Raw genomic sequence first — 24,757 nt, forward strand, 5'->3', positions numbered from 1 at the left:
CTGATCAGAGTACTTCCAAATTCCAAAGCTTTACGAAAACGAATAATACGCGTCTGTAGTTCGATCTGCGCAATCCAAACCACGGTGGAAAGAGGAGGACCGGGAACGTGTGGGATCGGTTCGTGGGAGTTCAATTCCTTCAGCAGTAACAAGAAAAACGTGGTGGATCTTCTTTAGCTTTTCTCGGATTTTTAACCGATGCGTTTCATTTAAAGTTCACAAAATGAAGGCCACGAATTGTCCCCCGTGCAGAGCGATTTTGTCCAGACCTTTATCTTATATCAGATCTCTATATAAACCCAAAAATTTCTCATCTCCCTCTCCACGATTTCCCATGATCTCTCATACATCACCTTCTTCCTCGACGATTCTTGAACTCGAAGCAGTATCTCGCCTGCAGCTTTTCATTGTTTTTGCAAGCAACCGCTCGAGAAGAGAAAAAAAAAAAAAACCGAGGTTTTGCATTTCTTGTTAGGTATTTCAGGTGGATTCTTGCTTTGTTGGAAAAGGGCTCTCTCTGTTTGTCATGTTCAATTTGGTTGGACTGTCTCCTTCACAAATTCAACCTTCCTCTTAAGAACTTGTACAAGTTTGTCTTCTTGGTTTGGCATTTCACGGTTGATGAATTTCTCTTTTTCGAGACGAATGGAAGGCCGTACATGTGAATCGATCGATTGCCTCACATCGGTAAGTAAACAGATTGATGGTGATCACCGAACAACCTTTTATTGTCAACTATCAATCGCATCCCGTGCACATCAAGTGCACACCTAAAGTATACTTCGCATCTCATATTATTTTATCTTCATTATATGCTGCTATCTCAAGTTCACGCACATCCAAGTCAATCTCCAATTTGTATAGAAAAAAAAATCGAAAAAGAAACTCATGAGAATCGAGATGTGGTGATTGATTTGGGTGGATTAGGGCGTCGTTTCAAAACATTATGAATATGAGGGAAAAAAGTTTAGGATAAATTTCTTTGGCAGAGGGATTTGGCAAATACGCAATGATTTTGGATATGGGCTTAGGGCAATGCGGCTGATATTTTACTCCATTTATCGTAACAACAAACCAAGCCCAAGAGGAAAGTGAACAAACGACGGGTCTATGGAGATGTTGGGCAAGATAGAGAAAATTGCTAATGTGACCCGATGAAACATCGACTCAATTTGATAAACAAACAAGTAGATGAGCAGGTTTAGATTATATAGCATTAGTGACATCGTCTTTTAACACTCGCGTTACAGGACCTTGTTGTACACTTGAATTGAACCCCCCCTAGAATCTCCCAAGCTCACTTCTTGTTTGGAGGTTTTGCATTTCTTGTTCGGTGTTTTAGGTGGGTTCTCCTTTTCTTGGAAAAAGGTGCCTCTCTGTTTTTCATGTTGATTTTGGTTGGACTCTCTCCTTCACAAATTCAACCTTCCTTTAGGACCTTGTGCTAGTTTGTCTCCTTAGCTTTGCATTTCACGAGTTGATGAATTTCTCTTTTTCAAGACGAACGGAAGGCCGTACCTGTGAATCGATCGATTGCATCACATCAGCAAGTACAAAGATTGATGATGATCCCTGAACAACCTTTTGTTATCAATTATCAATCGCGATATTTTACTTCATTTATCGTAACAACAAACCAAGTCCAAGAAGAAAGTGAACAACAACGGGTCTATGAAGATGATAGGCAAGATAGAGAGAGCTGCTATCGTGACCCAACGAAACATCGGGTCAATTTTACGAACAAAGAAGTAGAATTGAATCCCACCTAGAATCTCACAAGCTCAGCTCTGTGTCCTAAACACTCAGAAATTAATTTTTTAGCTAAATCTATATGTTTGCCTCGAAAAGCTTCGTACCTTGTTTGAAAAGAATCGACTGTTGCGTCCAACTACATTCTAATATTTGTTGAAGGACGATTACTGGCGAGAAAGCAGCACGAACTTGGGACATCCTGAAAAATAGTCCATTTGGGATTTGTAAAATACTGAATTTTATGAATATACTCGTAGTTAGTTCTCGCCCGGAACTGATCATTCCTGGGATGCTCACCATTAGGGAAAGGCTAATCGGGAAAATTAAATTCGTATGACTAAATAAAATTCGATCGTGAATTGACTTTCGACCATTAAATTGTCGAGGTGATATTTTGAGCCACTGTTGACCGATCTAAGGATAGTCAGGGGTCAATTCGCCACTGTCACAGTAGTGGATCGCGGGTGATACCGCTGGACCACGAAATGAATTGACGAACGATCCTGAATATATACCAAACGATCGTGCCCCACGGATCTAGTAATTGATCCTCGCGATTTTATTGACAACCGAAGTCGTGACGGTCTGAATAAATTGCACGTGACTCGATTTAGTGTCAGTCACGGGTCGAATAAGTGAATTTCCCCAACAAGCCACCCGTTAGTTTGAGAAACACTCGAGTTACGTTTAATAGAATTGAATTATTTAATTCAGCCCAAATTGGACACCGGAAAATTTGGAAGTCACAACGGGAAGTTAGGACGACGTTGCGGATGTAACGTGCAATTTTTGTTGTGCCCGAATCCTTCAGAAAAACTTGATTTTGATGAGAAACGGAGAATCGGATCATTTTACCCTTGAGATTTATCAAAGGGCATGTTTTAAAGGGCAAGGGTATTTTGGTAAATTACCAAAAATTAGTCAAAATTGGATATAAGCCCTTGACCCCCCTTTCTCTCTCTCCTCTCTCTTTCCCCTCTCTCCCCCGTGAATTTTTCCCCCCTTGCCGTGAGCTCCCCCCCCCACCGTATACTCTCTCTCTCTCTTTGCCGATCACCGCCCCGCCGCCTCGCACCCCTCACGCCGCCCCCATCCCGCCGTTCTCTCTCTCTCCCTCTCGGTTTCCCCTTTGGCCGTGAGCCTCACCGGCCACCGCCCAAGCCGCGCCGTCGCCACCCAAGTCGATCGCCGCCACCCGGGAGCTGTACGTCGTCGCCGCCATTCCCGATTAAGTGCCACCGCTTTCCGTTCTAGCCGCGATAGCCTAGAATGCGGGTAAGTGGCGCTCTAAACCCAATTTAGGACGTCGGGTATCGACGGGCGATTTTTGGGCGAAATCTGGTAAAAGTTAGGTGCGGAATTGCATGAATAGGGAGTGGAAATTTTATGGCGGGCCTTGGGATTTAATTCGGGCATTATTTATTGGAAATTAGAAAATAACAGTGGCTGTGATCTACTGTTCACGGGGCCGTGATGGGCCGATCGGGACGCAAGTTGGATTTTTAGAATGGAGAATTTCTGGTGAGAAAGTCCCGTGAAGGACCGGAATCGATTTGACGTCGTTTGGTTAGAGAAAAATAGCAATTTCTGTGTTTATTGTGCGTTTGGAATATAATTGAGTTGGGATGGTGAAATTAAATGTGTGATTGTGCGATTGGTTGAGTTAATTATGGTTGTTGGGTGCACGCGTGGGCCAGATTATTTTAATTATTATTATGGGCCGTGTTGAATGCTGAGTGAGCATGGGATTGTGTGTAATTGATGCGTGCACGGGCCACGTGTGATTGGCCAGTTGTGTGTGGTAAATGCTTGTTGAGCATGTGCTTGAGTGAGAAGGAAATGTGGCGTGATATGGATTCGTGGAAATTGTGCCGTCCTGAGACGTGTACGTTTACGCGAGACGATGCTCGGTATTACCGGAAGACTGCTAGCCTGAGGCGTGTACTTCAACGCGGGCTACGCAGTAGGTGGTAGGTGTTGAGCCCGAGGCGTGTACGTTTACGCGGCAAGAAACATGGCCCGAGGCGTGTACGTTTACGCGGGCCCGGAAGTGTTGTGGAAAGATGTCGCGGTGTACCCGAGGCGTGTACGTGTACGCGGGTCACTGGCGAGGAATGTGAATGGGATATGATGAGAACGAGGTCGCAGTGTACCTGAGGCGTGTATGTTTATGCTGGTCACTGGCGAGGAATGTGGAGGAGATATGATGAGAACGGAACGAGTGCATGACATGAGAATTGTGCATGCTTGTGATTGTGTTGATGTACCTGCTATGTGATGATGGTATGTGTGTGATTGTGTGTTTGGGTGATTGTCTAGAGGTACGTGATAGCCTAGGTGGGGTTTAGGGGTGAACTTGCTGAGAAGTGTTCTCACGGTTATTTCAACCGACAATTTCAGAACCCCGACAGGAACCATGAATCCTCCACCGCCGCCACCAGAACGTTTTGGAGTCCCAGTGCACACCGAGGTTGACGCTATAGAATTTCCGATGGGAGATGGGATGACCTGGATTAAGCACACTTCTACCGTGTTTATAGATGTAGGTTTGCCTCTTTGGGAAGAGCATAAGTACAGTGCCTGGTTCTTCCGAGATGCTAACGGGGCTGAGTTCGGGCCTGTTAGAGGATTCGATGTTCCATTCGATTTAGTTGGGGATTGGGACCCGACTGCTATACCCCCGATTGATGGAGAGTTGACCAGTACGGAGGTTAGCGTAGCGCAGTCTGGGATGCATCCAGCACCAACCGCTCAGGGATCTTCGGAGGCTGAGTATGAGCCCGAGCCCGAAGCATCGCAAGCTGAGGATGACCCGATGGACATAGATTTAGAACCAATCCCCGAGGATGAACCAGACGAGGAGGAACCAGACGAGGAGGAACCCGAAGAAGTGGAGCCCGAGGTAGAGCCTGAGGTCGAGTCTGAGGAGTCGAATGAGCCGGCAGGAGACCCGGAGTATATACTCCCGTTTGAGGAATATATGGATCCCAATTACGTGCCTGAGTATAATTTCTTCGATTTTCTGGCTGAGGAGTATCAGAACGCTGCTCCAGCTGAGTCAGGTGACATTGATCATCCGATTGTGATTGAGGCGGAACCGGAGTCTTCGGAGGAGCCATCGGATCATGGGAGTTCAGACTCCGGTGATGATGAGTCAGACTCAGAATGGATGCCTAGCAAGGGGCGTAGGGGTTAGTTCAGGGGTTCCTAGTAGGTTTTTCGAAAGTAACATTTTTGGGGATAGAAAGCCAGGTCATCAATCGTTTTGGTATATCGATGGTTTGTAATACGGTGTGCAAGTGTATGTGATGGTTGTAAATTGTGGCGGTTGTAAGTTGTGAATATTCTATAAGAATGTTAATGGAAATCGAATATGTATATTCTCCCTGAATATTCTCCCCAGTTTAATTGTCCGGGTTAATTGTTAGTATCCGCTGTGGTTGTAAATCTCTGATGACGATTTGAGGTCGGCGATAATCCTGGGATGTCGCATAAATCGACCAGGTAAGGGTGTCGCGTGCCCGATGGGGTTCGGGGCTTGACATCCCCGTTTGAATTGGTATCAGAACAAGGTTTGCTCGATCTAAAACTGGTCGAAGTTGGAGTGATAAGGAGCAGAGATTTTTGGGGTAGAATTAGGGAGATTATAGTGAGCTATAGAGCGGTATGAGCTACACGTGCCTCCAGATTGTTTGTTGTGATTGATTGAGTGAGAAAATTGTTGTGGTAATTGAATGCAGGTGCGTCTGGACCTGAGATAAGTGTTCAGACTCTTGTGATTGTGGTCTTGTGATTGGTGGCGAGGAATTGTTGTTTAGTGAATTCTTGTGTTAATTCACTGCCTAGAACTAGATTAATCTAGTTGGCCTAGAGTGCTAATTCTTAAATGGAATTATAGCAGATAGGAGAGTGATAGAATTGCGATAATGAGCAGTGAAGGAAGAGGCGTAGGAAGAGTCCCAAGAAGGGGCGCTGGAAGAGGAGCAAGAGGTCGAGGTCGTGCTCGAGTTAAGGCTGTTGAGGACCTCGGAATGGGTGCTAGAGCAGTAGAGAATCCAGGAGTGGATGTTGGAGCTGCAGTGGAACCTAGAGTGGAAGCTAGACCTGCTGAGAATCCTCGAATGGAAGTTGTTATGAGGACGTTGGAACGGATCGGAAATCTGTTAGAACAGCAGACTCAGGAAAGAGCTGCTCCGATTGCCCAAGCTGCCGAGGCCGCTGAGGCCGCTGCTGCTGTCAATAATAATGAGAACCAGGAGCAGGGGCAAATGAATATGAATAGGCCAATGCATCAGCTGGTAGAGCAGTTTATGAAGTTAAAACCGCCTAAGTTTTCTGGGAAAGGTGATCCTGAGGTTGCACCTCGATGGGTAGAGGAGCTCGAGAAGGCTTTTGAGGTGCTATAGTGTACTGATAATGAAAGAGTAACTCTGGCGGTTTACCAATTGCAGGATAACGCAAACGATTGGTGGAAGGCCACCAAAGATAGAATATTTCCGGAAGGTACAGACCGAACTTGGGCTGTTTTCACTAAGAAGTTTTATGAAAAATATTTCTCGGCAAGTGCTAGAGAGAAGAAGCTATTAGAGTTTATGATGCTTCGCCAGGGTCAGATGACGGTAGATCAATATGAGGCGGAATTTGCTAGATTATCGAAGTTTGCGCCGAGAATGGTAGAGCACCCCGATGACAAGGCGCGAAGATTTCGGGACGGATTGAAGGTTGATATCCGTAGCCAGTTGTTACTGGTAAATTTGGGAACTTATGAGGAAATGTTTGATAGGGCCCAGATTTTAGAGCGAGATCAGATGGATAGGGCCATCGCTTCTGGGTCGAGGTTTAACCCAGGTAGGGATAATCGTAATCCTAGGAAGAGGCCGATGATAGATAATAGACATTTTACTCCTTCTGTTAAAAGGAATATTGGGAAACCAGTCAGGAATTTCAATGGACCGTGTAGGATTTGTGGAGGTCGACACGGGAGTGGACCTTGTCCAACCCGGGGTGGAGCATGTTTTGGATGTGGGGGATTCGGTCACCACAAAAGGAATTGCCCCAATCCCAGACAGAATAGGCCGCCTGCGTTGCCGCCACCTCGGAATGGGAATCAGGCTGGAGCTGCCCAGGCAGCAAATCAGAATAGGCCACCGGCACAAGGTCGAGTGTATGCCATGGCCAGAAGAGAAGCTGAGAACGCACCAGGGGTTGTCACAGGTACGATTTCTCTGTGCAACCATGCTGCGTATGCTTTATTTGACCCTGGAGCGTCGCATTCTTTTATATCGAAACAGTTTGTTGAGTTGCTTGGAATAGAACCGCAATTGCTTGATGTTGTGTTATGCGTGACGACTCCCTTAGATGAAAAGATGTTAGTCTTAATAGGGTGTCCAGATTGTAAAATCGTGATTGGGGATAGGGAGGAGAAGATTGATTTAGCGGTTCTAGATATGTATGATTTTGATGTAATCGTGGGTATGGATTGGCTGGCTAAGCAGAGAGCCGTAATGGATTGTGGTAGTAGGGTGATCCAATTTAATCCTGTTGGACATCCGGAATTTAAATTTGTGGGAAGTCGAGGAGGACCCTCGATTCCATGGATTTCGTCGCTAGAAATGACGAAGTTGCTGAGTGAAGGTTGTCAAGGTTTTTAGCGGCAGTAGTTGATTCGACGGCTGAAGAGCCGAGACTTGAGGACATAGCAGTGGTGTGCGAGTATCCCGATGTGTTCCCTCAGGAATTGCCGGGACTGCCACCAGCAAGGGAGGTGGAATTTGTAATCGAGTTGGCACCTGAAACTGAGCCAATCTCGAAGGCACCTTATAGGATGTCGTTGTCGGAGTTGAAGGAGCTAAAGGTGCAAATGCAGGAGTTGTTAGATAAGGGATTTATTCATCCCAGTGCATCTCCGTGGGGAGCGCCGGTGTTATTCGTGAGAAAGAAAGATGGATCACTGAGACTGTGTATTGATTATAGGCAGCTGAATCAAGTGACGTTTAAGAATAAATATCCTTTGCCAAGGATTGATGATTTGTTTGATCAGTTGCAAGGGGCTTCGGTGTTTTCTAAAATTGATTTGAGAACGGGATATCACTAGTTGAGAATTAGAAAGGAGGATATACCGAAGACGGCATTTAGGACGAGGTATGGACATTATGAGTTTTCTGTAATGCCATTTGGGTTGACGAACGCCCCTGCTGCCTTTATGGATTTGATGAACCGGGTGTTTAAAGAATTCTTAGATCAGTTTGTGATCGTTTTTATAGATGATATATTGGTTTACTCGAAGAGCTTAGAGGAGCATGAATTTCATTTGATTCGAGTGTTGCAGACTTTAAGGGAGAACGCACTCTATGCTAAGTTTAGCAAGTGCGAGTTTTGGCTCAATCGAGTCGCGTTTCTTGGACATGTGATTTCCGGATAAGGAATCTCAGTGGATCCATCGAAAATTGAAGCAGTAATGAAGTGGCCTAGACCAACGACGGTAACAGAAGTTCAGCGTTTTCTTGGTTTAGCGGGGTATTATCGTCGTTTCGTGGAAGGATTTTCGTCAATAGCAACGCCGTTGACGCATTTGTTGAAAAAGGAAACGAGGTTTGAATGGTCAGACAAATGTGAGAGGAGTTTTCAGGAATTGAAGCATAGATTGACAACGGCGCCAGTGTTGACGATTCCATCAGGACCCGGAGGGTATGAGATAGATAGCGACGCATCGTTGAAAGGGTTGGGATGTGTACTCATGCAACATGAGCGAGTAGTAGCTTATGCGTCAAGGCAGTTAAGACCGCATGAGTTGAATTATCCGACGCATGACTTGGAATTAGCCGCAATTGTGTTCACCCTGAAGATTTGGCGACATTATTTATGCGGAGAGAAGTTTCAGATTTATACCGACCATCAGAGCCTCAAATATTTGTTTTCTCAAAAGGAGTTAAACATGAGGCAGCGTCGGTGGATGGAGTTATTGAAGGATTACGACTGTGAGATTCTTTATCACCCTGGAAAGGCTAACCGGGTAGCTGATGCTTTGAGTCGTAAGTCGAGTATAGCATACTTGATGATTAAGGAGTGGACACTGTTAGAAAAAGTGCGAGACTTGGAGTTTAAATTTGAAGTAAGTCAAGTCTCGAGTTTGCTGACTACGCTTAGGATTGAACTGGAAATTCAGGCTAAGATCAAGATGTTGCAATCTTCGGATCGGGACATTCAAAAGATTGTAGAGATGGAGGAGGCCAAGAGAAAGCCAGATTTTCAAGTGTCTGAAGACGGAATATTGAAATTCCGTGGACGTCTGTGTGTGCCTGATGATGCTGAGCTTAAGGAAGAAATCTTGTCGGAAGCACATCGTAGCAGTTAGAGTATCCATCCAGGTAGTACTAAAATGTATCGAAATTTGAGACAGTACTATTGGTGGAATGGTATGAAGGCGGACATCGCTAAGCATGTGGCTAAGTGCCTGACATGTCAGAAAGTGAAAGCGCAACATTGTAAGCCTGGGGGATTGTTGCGACCTTTGGAAATCCCAGAGTGGAAATGGGAGCATATAACCATGGATTTTGTGTTGGGATTGCCAAGGAGCCAAAGAGGCCATGACACTATTTGGGTGATTGTCGACAGGTTGACCAAGTCGGCACACTTTTTGGCTATGCGAAAAGATTTCACATTGGAGCGGTATGCAGAGTTGTATATGCAGCAGATAATTCGATTGCATGGGGTACCGGTGTCGATTATGTCAGATCGTGATCCCAGATTTACCGTCAATTTTTGGAAAAGTCTGCAGACGGCGTTAGGGTCCAAGTTGCAGTTCAGTACAGCTTACCATCCTCAGACAGATGGTCAGTCTGAGAGGACAATTCAGACTCTGGAAGATATGCTCAGGGCATGTGTGCTGGATTTTCAGGGTAAGTGGGAAGAGCAACTGCCCTTAGTGGAGTTTGCTTATAATAATAGTTTCCAGCACAGCATTGGAATGGCGCCTTTTGAAGCACTATATGGTAGAGCTTGTAGAACGCCCGTGTGTTGGGATGAAGTAGGAGAAAGGACTATAACTGGGCCAGAGCTGGTTGAGCAGTCGATCGAAGCTGTTAAGACTATACGCGAAAGGCTGAAGACAGCGCAGAGCCGTCAAAAGAGTTATGCTGATAGAAGGCGAAGACCATTGGAGTTTCAAGTCGGGGATCATGTTTTTCTTAAAGTATCGCCCATGAGGGGACTATCCATATTTGGAAAGAAGGGAAAGTTGAGTCCGAGGTACGTGGGACCATTTGAAGTACTCGAAAGAATTGGAGATTTGGCATATCGTCTTGCACTTCCGCCTAATTTATCGCAAGTGCATAATGTGTTCCACGTATCGATGTTAAGAAAATATGAACCAGACCCGATACATGTGCTGAATTACGAGGAGATCGAAGTTGATGACAAAGTGTCATATGTCGAGAGGCCGGTAAGGATTGAAGATCGGAAAGAACGGGTTCTAAGGAACAAGACGATCCCGATGGTAAAAGTCATTTGGGAACACCACGGGACTGAGGGCATAACTTGGGAAAGTGAGGAGATGATGCAACGTCAATACACCCAGTTGTTTGAGCAGTAGGAGGATTTGTAAATTCTGGGTAGTGGCGAACTTTGTAAATTTCGAGAACGAAATTTCTGTAAGGGGGGAAGAGTTGTGACATCCTGAATAATAGTCCATTTGGGATTTGTAAAATACTGAATTTTATGAATGTACTCGTAGTTAGTTCTCGCCCGGCACTGATCATTCCTAGGATGCTAACCATTAGGGAAAGGCTAATCGTGGAAATTAAATTCATACGACTAAATAAAATTCGATCGTGAATTGACTTTCGACCATTAAATTGTCGAGGTGATATTTTGAGCCACTGTTGACCGATCTAAGGATAGTCAGGGGTCAATTCGCCACTGTCACAGTAGTGGATCGCGGGTGATACCGCTGGACCACGAAATGAATTGACGAACGATCCTGAATATATACCAAACGATCGTGCCCCACGGATCTAGTAATTGATCCTCGCGATTTTATTGATAACCGAAGTCGTGACGGTCTGAATAAATTGCACGTGACTCGATTTAGTGTCAGTCACGGGTCGAATAAGTGAATTTCCCCAACAAGCCACCCGTTAGTTTGAGAAACACTCGAGTTACGTTTAATAGAATTGAATTATTTAATTCAGCCCAAATTGGACACCGGAAAATTTGGAAGTCACAACGGGAAGTTAGGACGACGTTGCGGATGTAACGTGCAATTTTTGTTGTGCCCGAATCCTTCAGAAAAACTTGATTTTGATGAGAAACGGAGAATCGGATCATTTTACCCTTGAGATTTATCAAAGGGCATGTTTTAAAGGGCAAGGGTATTTTGGTAAATTACCAAAAATTAGTCAAAATTGGATATAAGCCCTTGACCCCCCTTTCTCTCTCTCCTCTCTCTTTCCCCTCTCTCCCCCGTGAATTTTTCCCCCCTTGCCGTGAGCTCCCCCCCCACCGTATACTCTCTCTCTCTCTCTCTTTGCCGATCACCGCCCCGCCGCCTCGCACCCCTCACGCCGCCCCCATCCCGCCGTTCTCTCTCTCTCCCTCTCGGTTTCCCCTTTGGCCGTGAGCCTCACCGGCCACCGCCCAAGCCGCGCCGTTGCCACCCAAGTCAATCGCCGCCACCCGGGAGCCGTACGTCGTCGCCGCCGTTCCCGATTAAGTGCCGCCGCTTTCCGTTCTAGCCGCGATAGCCTAGAATGCAGGTAAGTGGCACTCTAAACCCAATTTAGGACGTCGGGTATCGACGGGCGATTTTTGGGCGAAATCTGGTAAAAGTTAGGTGCGGAATTGCATGAATAGGGAGTGGAAATTTTATGGCGGGCCTTGGGATTTAATTCGGGCATTATTTATTGGAAATTAGAAAATAACAGTGGCTGTGATCTACTGTTCACGGGGCAGTGATGGGCCGATCGGGACGCAAGTTGGATTTTTAGAACCGAGAATTTATGGTGAGAAAGTCCCGTGAAGAACCGGAATCGATTTGACGTCGTTTGGTTAGAGAAAAATAGCAATTTATGTGTTTATTGTGCGTTTGGAATATAATTGAGTTGGGATGGTGAAATTAAATGTGTGATTGTGCGATTGGTTGAGTTAATTATGGTTGTTGGGTGCACGCGTGGGCCAGATTATTTTAATTATTATTATGGGTCGTGTTGAATGCTGAGTGAGCATGGGATTGTGTGTAATTGATGCGTGCACGGGCCACGTGTGATTGGCCAGTTGTGTGTGGTAAATGCTTGTTGAGCATGTGCTTGAGTGAGAAGGAAATGTGGCGTGATATGTATTCGTGGAAATTGTGCCGTCCTGAGGTGTGTACGTTTACGCGGGACGATGCCCGATATTACCGGAAGACTGCTAGCCTGAGGCGTGTACTTCAACGCGGGTTACGCAGTAGGTGGTAGGTGTTGAGCCTTAGGCGTGTACGTTTACGCGGGCAAGAAACATGGCCTGAGGCGTGTACGTTTACGCGGGCCTGGAAGTGTTGTGGAAAGATGTCGCAGTGTACCTGAGGCCTGTACGTGTACGCAGGTCACTGGCGAGGAATGTGAATGGGCTATGATGAGAACGAGGTCGCAGTATACCCGAGGCGTGTATGTTTATGCTGGTCACTGGCGAGTAATGTGGAGGAGATATGATGAGAACGGAACGAGCGCATGACATGAGAATTGTGCATGCTTGTGATTGTGTTGATGTACCTGCTATGTGATGATGGTATGTGTGTGATTGTGTGTTTGGATGATTGTCTGGAGGTACGTGATAGCCTAGGTGGGGTTTAGGGGTGAACTTGCTGAGAAGTGTTCTCACGGTTGTTTCAACCGACAATTTCAAAACCCCGACAGGAACCATGAATCCTCCACCGCCGCCACCAGAACGTTTTGGAGTCCCAGTGCACACCGAGGTTGACGCTATAGAATTTCCGATGGGAGATGGAATGACCTGGATTAAGCACACTTCTACCGTGTTTATAGATGTAGGTTTGCCTCTTTGGGAAGAGCATAAGTACAGTGCCTGGTTCTTCCGAAATGTTGACGGGGCTGAGTTCAGGCCTGTTAGAGGATTCGATGTTCCATTCAATTTAGTTGGGGATTGGGACCCGACTGCTATACCCCCGATTGATGGAGAGTTGACCAGTACGGAGGTTAGCGTAGCGCAGTCTGGGATGCATCCAGCACCAGCCGCTCAGGGATCTTCGGAAGCTGAGTATGAGCCCGAGCCCGAAGTATCGCAAGCTGAGGATGACCCGATGGACATAGATTTAGAACCAATCCCCGAGGAGGAACCAGACGAGGAGGAACCCGAAGAAGTGGAGCCCGAGGTAGAGCCTGAGGTCGAGTCTGAGGAGTCGGATGAGCCGGTAGGAGACCCGGAGTATATACTCCTGTTTGAGGAATATATGGATCCCAATTACGTGCCTGAGTATAATTTCTTCGATTTTCTGGCTGAGGAGTATCATAACGCTGCTCCAGCTGAGTCGGGTGACATTGATCATCCGATTGTGATTGAGGCGGAACCGGAGTCTTCGGAGGAGCCATCGGATCAGGGGAGTTCAGACTCCGGTGATGATGAGTCAGACTCAGAATGGACGCCTAGCAAGGGGCGTAGGGGTTAGTTCAGGGGTTCCTAGTAGGTTTTTGGAAAGTAACATTTTTGGGGATAGAAAGCCAGGTCATCGATCTTTTTGGTATATCGATGGTTTGTAATACGGTGTGCAAGTGTATGTGATGGTTGTAAATTGTGGCGGTTGTAAGTTATGAATATTCTATAAGAATGTTAATGGAAATCGAATATGTGTATTCTCCCTGAATATTCTCCCTAGTTTAATTGTCCGGGTTAATTGTTAGTATCCGCTGTGGTTGTAAATCTCTGATGGCGATTTGAGGTCGGCGATAATCCTGGGATGTCGCATAAATCGACCAGGTAAGGGTGTCGTGTGCCCGATGGGGTTCGGGGCGTGACAGAACTCGATTAAATGGGTGCGAACATAAACGCAACTCAGCGCTCCACTCGCTGCCGGATCCCTCGTACATTTCTCTATCCATTACACTTTGCTTTGAAAATAGTATCACTCAATGCACTTGACTCGACTATCCTAACCATAAGCCGATCCTCGTCGTCCGCCATGTAGGAAGACATCGATCCGACACCCAAACTTCGTCATGCCTAAGCTCACGCGAGATACTAGAATGGCATGTTAGTTGAGATTTACGTGATTCGATTCAAGTATCGGTATCTACTCCACGGAAGACCCAGCAGCAAATAATCAACTAATTAATTGGAGAATTACAAAGTTACAATCACCAACACATTCAAGTGTTTCCCACACCTAAATTACACCCGAACCCACAATATTTAATCTCACGGAGAATTACCTCACGTCTTGAAACACTCACGTCTCCACGGAGAAAACGCCTCAATTGGATGTCAACTTCTCTTTTCACAAAAGGAAAATGACACAAATAGTCCCCGAACTGTAGCCCAATGTGCAATGTGATCCATGAAATTTAAATTTGTTCAATGTAGTCGCTAAACTAATTCTATATGTTCAACTTAGTTCTTAAACTATATGAAAATATTAAATGTTATCCTTGAACTTGAATTAATGGTAAGACATCATTGAACATTTTCATATAGTTCCTGGACTAAGTTGAACATATGCCAAAAGTCTAGTGACTACATTAAACAAATTGAAAGTTCAGGAACCTCATTGTAGGGGTGTGCAAAATAAATCGCCCAAACCAAGAATCGCCCTAACCGGACCGGACTGACCGGTTGGGTTTAGTTTCTGAGAGTGTCGGTCTAATTCCCGATTCCTAAAAGTGGAATCGGTGTCCAGGCAATTTGATTCCCGGTTCCAAGGGGGAACTGGACCAACCTTACCGGATCCATTGACATAAATCCATTGACAAAAATTAGTAAAATGTGAGCTAAACCTTAAGTGAACTTCATTGATATAAATTTATTAACAAAAATGAGCAAAATGTGAATTAAACTCTAAGTGACGGGTTTCATTAGAACCAGATCCGACCGGGAATCGATAACCCCTACCTCAATGCACATTGGTTAAAGTTCAAGGACCTCATTGCATAATGAGTTAACATTCATGGATCATATTAGACAGTTAAAAATTTAGGGATCATATCATATATTATCAAAGTTCAAGGACTATTCGTGCCGCTCAAAAGAGTCCCACAAACAAACCACTGTGCGTCCGAATTTGTTTTCACCGTGCGACCGTGAAAAATCCTTTCACTGTGCGGCTTAATGAAGACCTTCAATGTGTACCAGAATAAGAAAGTCCACTGTACGCTTGATCCTTGGGAATATTTATCCAACCAAAAACGGAGACGTTCTCCGTATGCACTATAATACGTATCCACTCGGATTTGACATATCTCCAAGAAAGACAAAACCTCGATACTCGCATGCCCATTCGTTGGATAACTCGAGCAATTCTAATCCAAAATAGGATAATATTCTGCTGGGATTTCTTCCCTTTTCTAGCACATTCGGTTTAAAACAAAACGATCTAATAACCGAGTTAGGTGTCGTACACGGACTCAAACTCGAGACATGAGTAAATATCATAGAGCAATAGATTTAAACAGCATGGCTGCTTTTATTATGGAATCAGCAGATTCGATCACATGATGGTTTTAGGAGAAAACTAAATAGCTCATTGGCAAGCCTTTACTGCCATTAATTGATTGATGGTATGTCCTCATACTGGCTATGCAGCGAGTTTGTCTTCGCTGCTTTCGCATTTGCCGCCACCAACTTTGGCGGTCGAGCTCCCCTCCTCCGTCGTTCTTCCCTGTCCATATATGTAATCATAGGAGATTAGTAATCCTCTTCGTCGCAAACATGATCGATGAGTTGATTATGGAAACTTCGCCGATGGCAAAAGTACACTACAAGTACCATAACTTGTGTACGGCGATCACTTTGGTGCCATAACTTTTTTTCGGATCACTTTGGTGTCAAGTCGGAGCAAAAGAGATCACTTTAGTGCCAATTTGGCCGGAAATCTGACGTGGCATTTTTTTATTAATTTTTTACGCCGACGTGGCTCGCCAGAGGCTGAGTCAGCGTGTACAGTCAGCATTTTTTTTAAATAATTTTTTTCAGCGTGTACAGTCAGCATTTTTAATTTTAAATATTTTTTTTCCTTTTTTTTTCTTCTTTCCTTTTTCTTTTCTTTTCTTTTCTCCTTCGCCGGTCGGTCGCCGGTGGCCGGTGGCCAGCCGGCCAACGGCGAAGCCCGGGAAGGGCTGGGCGAGGGCGGCCTTGCCCATGGCCGACGAGGGGCGGCCGACCTCGCCAGCGACAGGCGAGGCCAACCCAGGCGAGGGCTGCCCTCGCCCGACGCCGGCGAGGGTCGCCCTCGCCAGATCTGGCGCCGACGTCGATCGAGGGAAGCCCTCGCTTGGGCGGGCGAGGGTCGCCCTCGCAGATCTAGCTAGGGCGACCTCGCCCGCCCGGCGAGGCTTCCCTCGCCCGACGCGGGCGAGGCGACCTTCGCCGGGTGTCGAGCGAGGGTCGCCCACGCCCGACTTAGGCGAGGGCAACCTCACCCGCCCGGGCGAGGGCTTCCCTCGCCCGACGCCGGCGAGGGTCGCACAACGCCGGCGAGGGTCGCCCTCGCCGGATCCGGCGAGGGTCGCCTCGCCGGAGTCGGGCGTGGGCGACTCCCTCGCCGCCGCGAGGGTCGCCCTCGCCGGATCCGATGAGGGCGACCCTCGCCCGCGTCGGGCGAGGAAGCCTCGCCGGGCGGGCGAGGTCGCCTCACTTGAGTCGGGCGTGGGCGACCCTCACCAACGTTGAGCGAGGAAGCCCTCGCCTGGCGGGCGAAGGTTGCCCTCGCCGATCCGAAGGGTCGCCCTCGCCGGCGTCGGGCGAGGAAGCCCTCGCTCGGGAGGGCGAGAGGTCGCCCTCGCCCGAGTCGAGCGTGGGCGACCCTCGCCCGCCCGTGCGAGGGCTTCCTTCGCCCGACGCCGTCGCGATCGCAGATCCGGGCGAGGCGACCCCCGCGGCGTCGGGCGAGGCAGCCCTCGCTTGGGCCGGCAAGGGGCGGCCTCGCCTAGGCCGGCGAGGGCCGGCCTCGCCTGTCGCCGGCGAGGGTCGGCCGCCCTCGCCGGCCATGGGCAAGGCCGCCTCACCCAACCCTTCCTGGGCTTCGCCGGTGGTCGGCCGGCCACCGGCAATTGACCGGCGAGGGGAGAAAAGAAAAAAAAGAAAAAGGAAAGAAGAAAAAAAAAGAGGAAAAAAATATTTAAAATTAAAAATGCTGACTGTACACGCTGATTCAGCCTCCGGCGAGCCATGTCGGCGTCAAAAATTAATAAAAAAATGCCATGTCGGATTTCTGGCCAAATTGGCATTAAAGTGATCTCTTTTGCTCCGACTTGACATCAAAGTGAGCCGAAAAAAAGTTATGGCACCAAAGTGATCGCCGTATACAAGTTATGGCACTTGTGGTGTACTTTTGCCCTTCGCCGATTATGGAAAACATTTGCAAAAGCGAGAAGCATATCTTGACGAGTCAAAGAAAATCGTACTTGACTCCTGTCTGGAGACGGGAGATGACTGATTGTTACAGGTACAGAAGTCAAACGTTATTACACATGATCAAATGAGAAAGAAGAAAAGCGAAAGGAAGGATTGATAAATAAATGTTTGAAGTTGTTTGTTTGATCTGATGTAACCCAACTTCCGTTCAAACACGAGCTAAAGAAGTAAGAAGAAGAAGAAGAAGAAAGAGCCAGCATGATGAGATCAACACTCACAGCGCCTTGACCGTCCCTACTAATGAAAGCCTCTGCAGCTGCCTGAAGATGAATAGGCTCGTCGTTAGTGTATATGAAAATGAGTATTGCGTGACAGATCACACGCGCACACTCTAAGAAACGGAGAAAAGAAACAAAGAAGAACAAATTAACAGCTTCCCAACATTTTCGACCAAGAAAAAAAACAGCTTCCCAACATATATGGCAGACAAATGCGTACATAAACACATGCGAGGATAAGGATACATACTCTGGCCTTGTCCAGCTCTTCCTTCGTGAGCGTTCGCGGCTCGGAATCGATGGACAGTTTTCTCTCGAGCTGATTGGAGAGTTTTTGGGTCTCCATATTAGAGAGTAGTGTGTATTATTCTTTTGTTGAACAAAGTACCAGATCAGAATGAGAGAGGAGACTGGGGTTTATGTGAAAAAACTAGAGAGGGAAATGATATTAAGTGCGAGATTGAAGAAGAAGGAGAAGAAGAAGAGAGAGAGAGAACATGGAAACCATGAGGATATGGCAGGAGAACAAGAGCACTTGGCAATGCAATTGACTGTCCTTGGGAAGTTACTTACGTTGGGAGCTGTCTTTTTGGCATGTAGTCACTGATTGTGGTCGACGCATTTGACCAATTTAGGGAGGGCTTTAATTTCGAGATTTTGGAAATGAGGGGCTATTTTAAGTACCTTACCAAGGCTTCCTTGAATTCTTGGTGTTTGGTAAGATTCACCTCATCAAGAATAAGTGTTTCCACCGGAATAGGCCACAATGCCTTGTTTAATGATCCAGCGACCAATCTATCTACTCAACCCTATCTCTCTCCTTTGTGTTTTTTCTTTTGGGGGGACCAGAATACCCTCTTATTTTAACATCCTGAGGTCCGGATGAAGCCTTAGGGCCATTATTTCAAGTGATAATAGATGCTTACAAATCCCATGAGCAGAGCATAGTCCATGACCATCGTAGTTACGTCCACCTGAGCTAAATTTGGTCGAATTCGATGTTGGATGAACTTATTAGAAATAGGAAAATGACACGAATAATCCTTGAACTTTGGCTCTATGTATAGAGTCATTCCTGAACTTTCAATCTGTTCGATATGGTCCCTGACTTTAGTCCAATGTGCAATGCCGTCCCTAAACTTTTAATTTATTCAATGTGATCCATGAATTTTTTGTGCATGTTCAATTTAGTCCCTGGACTATACGTATATGCTCAATGTTATCTCCAAACTTGAACTTGATTAGACATATTAAAAGTATAGGACTTGATTAGAAAAAACGTGAAAGTATAGAAACAAAAAATAGAATTTTCCCTCATGTATATTTCACGTCAGAATTTATTTTTTGTGATTTGTATCCGATTCTTCTTATCTATTCATACACCTCATTTATTTTCTAGATCTATTTAAGAAAACAATGATGGAATCTCTACGGTTTTATAAGCAACGCACGCAACAAAAACAAACAAATAGTAGATTTACCATGTATATGAAAATGGTTTTACATATGTAAAACAGATTTGCCATGTACATGAAAATGGCTTTACATATGTAAAACAGATTTGCTGTGTGTATGAAAATGGCTTTACATATGTATTTCACTTGCTGGTGTATATGAATCATGACCCGGGTGGCAATTCTTGACACAATACAACGATATGACTAGCGCACAATGGAAGTTTTAATTTGTTGACATAAGAAAGCAGATAGAAATTAATATTTTTTTTTTGATAACCGAGATAACCGAGGTATCCCACGTGCAATGGACTATTCCTCGGGGTGGTGGGGTACAAGACCAATGCCACCGGGAAATTAATATATTTTTATCTATTGTTAATGCCAAATAATTGATATTCACATTGGTTATGGGAGGAAATAACATGAATGATTAATACAAATATGATGACACGATATGGATTATTGGCCCTATAGATCGACTGATAGTGAGATCAACATGATTGTTAGAAAGTCCAACCCAAAAGCTTAAGCTATTAGATGGAGGGAGACCACATGAATATAAAGAGCATTTAGGACCCGTTGTCAATCGATGTGGGATGATTCTTCAACACCCCCACTAACGTGCAAGCCGGATTACGAGCAGCACATTCACATGAAATTTTTACCACGTACATTCGCGAAAGGGAAAGCATTGGCTCTGATACCATGTTAGAAAGTCCAACCCAAAAGCTTAAGCTATTAGATGGAGGGAGACCACATGAATATAAAGAGCATTTAGGACCCGTTATCAATCGATGTGGGATGATTCTTCAACAATGATGAGCATAAAAGTATGCTATTCATGTCGCTACATGTCCGATGCTAAACATACATATAACTCCACAATATTCCCCATATTCTCTTAGGAATGTGCTATGAAAATGAAGTTTGTACCAGACAATATTACAAGACAGCTAGAAGTTAATTACGATATTGGTAAAGGATAGAAGAAGCATAATGGCATCTTATCGAGATGACACTGCGATCCATATTAGGGTTTCTTTACTTCATTGATGTTATCGGCTTCATCGTTGTCGTCGTCGTCGTCTGTATTGGCCATGGAGTCGAGCTTCGCGTTAACTGCACTTCCAACCGGTTTTAATCCCTGCAGATACAGCCTCTGAGTTAGCTGTACCTTAAGAAGTAGCCTTCAGAAGACACATGACCGTTGTTCATCAAAACCAGCCTTCATAATCACAAAATGCAAGCTAACGTAAATAACCTCATTTTGGAGCCCCAGTTCGGGTTTTGGCTCTTGTTTTACCCGGTCCACGAGGTTACAAGTGGATTTTTCATCGGGCCACTGATTTCTTCCTTAGATGGGCTTCCTCGTGCTTGAAAAGAACTACTGTGATTCGCGAACGTTAACTTCGTGCATGTTACCGGAAAGTACAAAGCCTTTTATGCTCAAGACTATTTCAAGAAGTTAATTATGCATAGAGTAGAGTTGCTTCTTTTTCCTTTTGAAAATTCTGGGTACCTGATGAATGGAGAGAAACATTAATAGATCATCGGAATGCATAAATGTATATATCGATGATTACCGCCAAGAAGATCTTCTCCGCTTCTCCTCGATTGTGGGTACTGATCACTTCAAGCGCTCCCTTCTGCTAAAATGCAAGCGTTCGCTAAGAATCGAAGAAAATGAACCATGTAGAAACTAGCTAGAAAGAAAGAGCAGTCGAACCAGGGCTTTCTCAAATTCTTTGTAAGTCAATGTCATGGGCTCGTTGTCGATGGATGAGCACCTTTCATGCTTAGGAGCAGATGGCGACGATGGCTTTTCCATTCTTGCTTCTCAAACGAAACCTGAAATTGGAAGATGGTGGGAGGGTACACAAAATCTTTTGTCTAGTTGAAGTTGCTCTTTGCCATTAGGTTTTGATTTATATCGATGACGGAAGAAGAAGAAGATGAAGAAGGAAGCTCGTAAGCGTCGTAACAGCAACTCAAGATCGTGCAGGAACGTGGCAAACATTCATGCAAATATGCAGCAGAGCTCTGTACACGAGGCATGGCCGAAATGAGAAACTCGCTGGTGGATGGTTGAAGGCGAGTCTAAGCCTCGTCTCTTCTTGCGTCAGTGCGTTACCTTTGCGAGTGAGGCGGGCTTCATGTGGGAACAAACCCTAATTGACCAATTAGCCGCAAGAGAACAATATTAGTCTACTAGGGTTGAATGCGGAAGTGTTTTTAGTATATCTAACTTTACCTTCGACGCATTCTGCGTATCTCGTATTATCGTTGCTGCATTTAATTTGCTTTTAACCCTAAGACACGTCGAAAAGAATTTTCCGTGGCATATGTGATGTCACCGATGGGCATGCGCTACAATCAACTGTGATTGTTGGGCTTTTGGTAACGCTGTTTGACGAACTCTTTTACTAAAGTGTGTTTGGTCATAACTTAATACTTATTGTACATGTCGTTGACTATGATGAACTTTGTGGCGATCATCGTACCGTCAGCGCATTTGCGTATCTCGTATTACCGTTGCTGCATTTTTGCATTTAACACGTAGGCACGCACAAGAGAAGTTTCCAAAGCATATGTGATGTCACCGATGGGCATGCGCTACAATCGACTATGATCGTCGGGTTTTGGTAATGTTGTTAAACGAATTCTTTGACTAGTGTGTTTGGTCATAACTTAATACTTATTGTACCTACTAATCATCATACGTAATACAGCTATTGGGATTAACATCAACACATTTGCGTATCTCATATTGCCGTTGCTGCATTTATTTTGCTCACAACACTAAGACATGCTGAAGAGAATTTTCCATAGCATATGTGATGTCACTGATGGGTTAGAATCGACAATGATCGTCAGGGTTTTCGTGACGTTGTTGAATGAACTCTTTTACTAGAGTGCACTTGGTCATGCCTCAACACTTATGGTACCTATCGTTGACTATGATGAACTTCGTAACGATCATCATTTGTAATATAGTTATGGGAATCACCGTCAATGCACTCGCGTATCTCGTACTACCGTTGCTACATTTATTTTGCTTTTGGCACTTAGACAAACCGAAGAGAATTTTCCGTAATATATGTGATATCAGTGATGCGTTAGGACCCACTATGGTCATCGGGGTTCCGGTAATGCTGTTTAATGGACTCTTTTGCTAGAGTACATTTGGTGATAACTATTGGAATTATTCGCAGAGATGATAGTACGTAAAGCGTATATAGCTATTCGAATTATTCGTGTCCTTATTATCGTAACAAAGAAATCTTGAGGCCGTGGCTTCTGATTGCCAAAATTTCCTTGAATGGTAAAGCAAAAAAATTAATTACTTTTATTAAAATATCATCTTGTATGTTATCTCTAGACCTAAGCTTTTATATATATTGAACGGCTCCGGACTCTCTTCTAAAAGGTTCATGATTTTACGGGACTTAAAGACCTCTTTATTACATTTGTTCGGAATTCTCTTGTGGAATGACCAATGAGATCATCGAACCGCCGAACTTTGTTGTTGGTATTCGAACCCCTGCCACCGGTACCCGGCGGTAACCAACTTACCGGTCACCGAGCTCTGCCGTCGGCCGCCGATTTCTGTCCGCCGTCGCCGAGGAAAAGTATTCTTTTGTTGAAACCAAATCCTTTTTTTTTTTTCCAATCCAAACAACTGAATGAGAATTCATTCGAGAATTCCTTGCCAAATGAGTCCTAAGTTCAAAAAACCAAGCATCGTACTTAGTCTCCCTCGTGCACAAAACTAAGCATCGGATGGTCGCTCCAAGTACGAAAACCCGAACGCTTTTAACCCTTGCCCGTGTCCATTCCTTCGGTAGAAAGCTTCGACGGATCCCTCGAGATCCGACTGCAACACATCAACATAGTCTACTAGAAACACGATAATTCGAATAATCATGGTGGGTACACGGCAAGGGGGGAAAAAAGATCGAGATAGAGCAAACCCCTTTAGAGAAAAAATTGAATCATCCAAAAGTTTCATAAAAACTATCATTCAATAAAGGGTTAATACCACGAAAAACCTCTACACTTGTGACAATTTTACCCCAAATTAATATTTTGACCACAAAAAACTCCAAACCGGTACACCCGTGACAAATTTACCCTCAATTCGTTTCCGTTAAATTTTACTGTCAAATTGCTTTGTTAAATGACACGCGACAGTTGAATGATGTGACGGTTTTATGTTTTACCCTCCGTTTGTCATAGATGTAGCAGTTTGTGATTTTTTTTTGTATTAATTCAATTTAACGAAAATTAACGGGGGGTAAATTTGTTACAAACGTACCAGTTTTTGTGATTTTTAGTGGTCAAAATATTAGTTTGAGGTAAATTTGTCAAGTTGTACCGGTTTAGAGTTTTTTGTGGTCAAAAAATTAATTTGGGGTAAAATTATCACAAATGTATCAGTTTGAAATTTTTCATGGTATTAATTCTTTAATAAATTCAAAAAGAGATAGAAAAAAAGAAAAGAAAAAAGAACCTGAAATGAATGAACGAAGCCCTTATCGGTCCCCCGCACCGCCCCCCCTCCGTGGGACCGCGGCGGATGTGAAAATGCGACCTCATTCGGCGGGCGCCAACGGTTTTCGTCCTCCCTCAACCCTCCGATTCATTCCCATCAGATGGAACGGACGGCCACGCGGCGGTCCGCGAGCGGGGTCTCGATCCCTCCTGCGGTACGCGCGACGCAGAGGATCGCAGCTCGCTCGCGTATGGCATGATCACATAGGTACCTAGAGAGAGAGAGACACCTTTTCAGAATCTTCTATAGAGAAAAGAAAGCACGCAAGAGGTGTTTGGTCAGGGCTGTCCAACTGGATTTATTTATATCTCAAAAAAAAAAGGAAAAATCAATTCTATAATTTTGCAAAGAATATGAGAAAATCATTATATCTGATCTTATCGGGTAAGTATGTAATTATTCAATCGATCACATTTAACATCTAATAATAACAATCTCTCACATGGTTTAATAAATCAATTTTTTTTGGATCAAAATAATTAAAAAAAATTAATCATTTGATAGATCAATTTTGGGATCGGATCAGGTATGAATCGGTATGTTTACATTATATAAATATGAGTCAAAATGTGTTAAATGAGCCAATATGAATCGGATCATTTTCGATCCGACCCAAATCGGCACGATCAACTATCTTGACATCCCTAGTTTTGGCGTATGATGTGAGAAAATTTTCTCGTGCCCCTCTGGGTAACGTAGCTATAAACGGCCGTTATATACCTTTTCTGGCCCCCTCTCCGTAACTCCCTAACGGCGCTCTCTCAATCTCCGTCAATCCACGGAACGGGGTGGGGGGATCGCATGCGGATGGGACATCGATGCGCGAAATGCCATGCGTGGATGTGCGCATGCATGTATGGATGGATGGGATGGATGAATGGATGTCCGCGTGATGTGACGCATCATGTGACGCGATATGCTTTCTTCGTTATCTCTATTCTCTATGCATCCTGTGCGTTGATGAGTGACAGCATGTAACCTAAGGCACGTGGCGACAAACCCAGGAAAAGGAAAAAAGAAAAATAATATATTTATAAAAATGATTGTTTAAGGAGTGAATAATTAAAATATATTTTTATAGTGTACGAAGATATTTGAATATAATGAAAATGTTCTTCGTTATAATTTATAAGGAATGCAAGTAATCAATTTTAGAAAACTAT

General features: G+C 44.8%; 1 long non-coding RNA gene across 1 annotated transcript; it reads right to left on the minus strand.

Moving 5' to 3' along the window:
* Positions 1–15,396: 15,396 nt before the first annotated feature.
* On the minus strand, positions 15,397–18,100 carry LOC130135329 (uncharacterized). The gene is made up of 3 exons (XR_008814754.1): positions 17,836–18,100; positions 17,586–17,627; positions 15,397–15,613 (listed from the first exon to the last, which is right to left on the minus strand). It is a non-coding gene; the product is annotated as an uncharacterized LOC130135329 (long non-coding RNA).
* Between the last annotated feature and the right edge of the window lie 6,657 nt (positions 18,101–24,757).

The sequence above is a fragment of the Syzygium oleosum genome, unplaced genomic scaffold (assembly GCF_021117445.2).
Source record: "Syzygium oleosum isolate NSW1041296 unplaced genomic scaffold, Sole_v2.1 Sole_v2.02, whole genome shotgun sequence".
NCBI classification, from domain to species: domain Eukaryota; kingdom Viridiplantae; phylum Streptophyta; class Magnoliopsida; order Myrtales; family Myrtaceae; genus Syzygium; species Syzygium oleosum.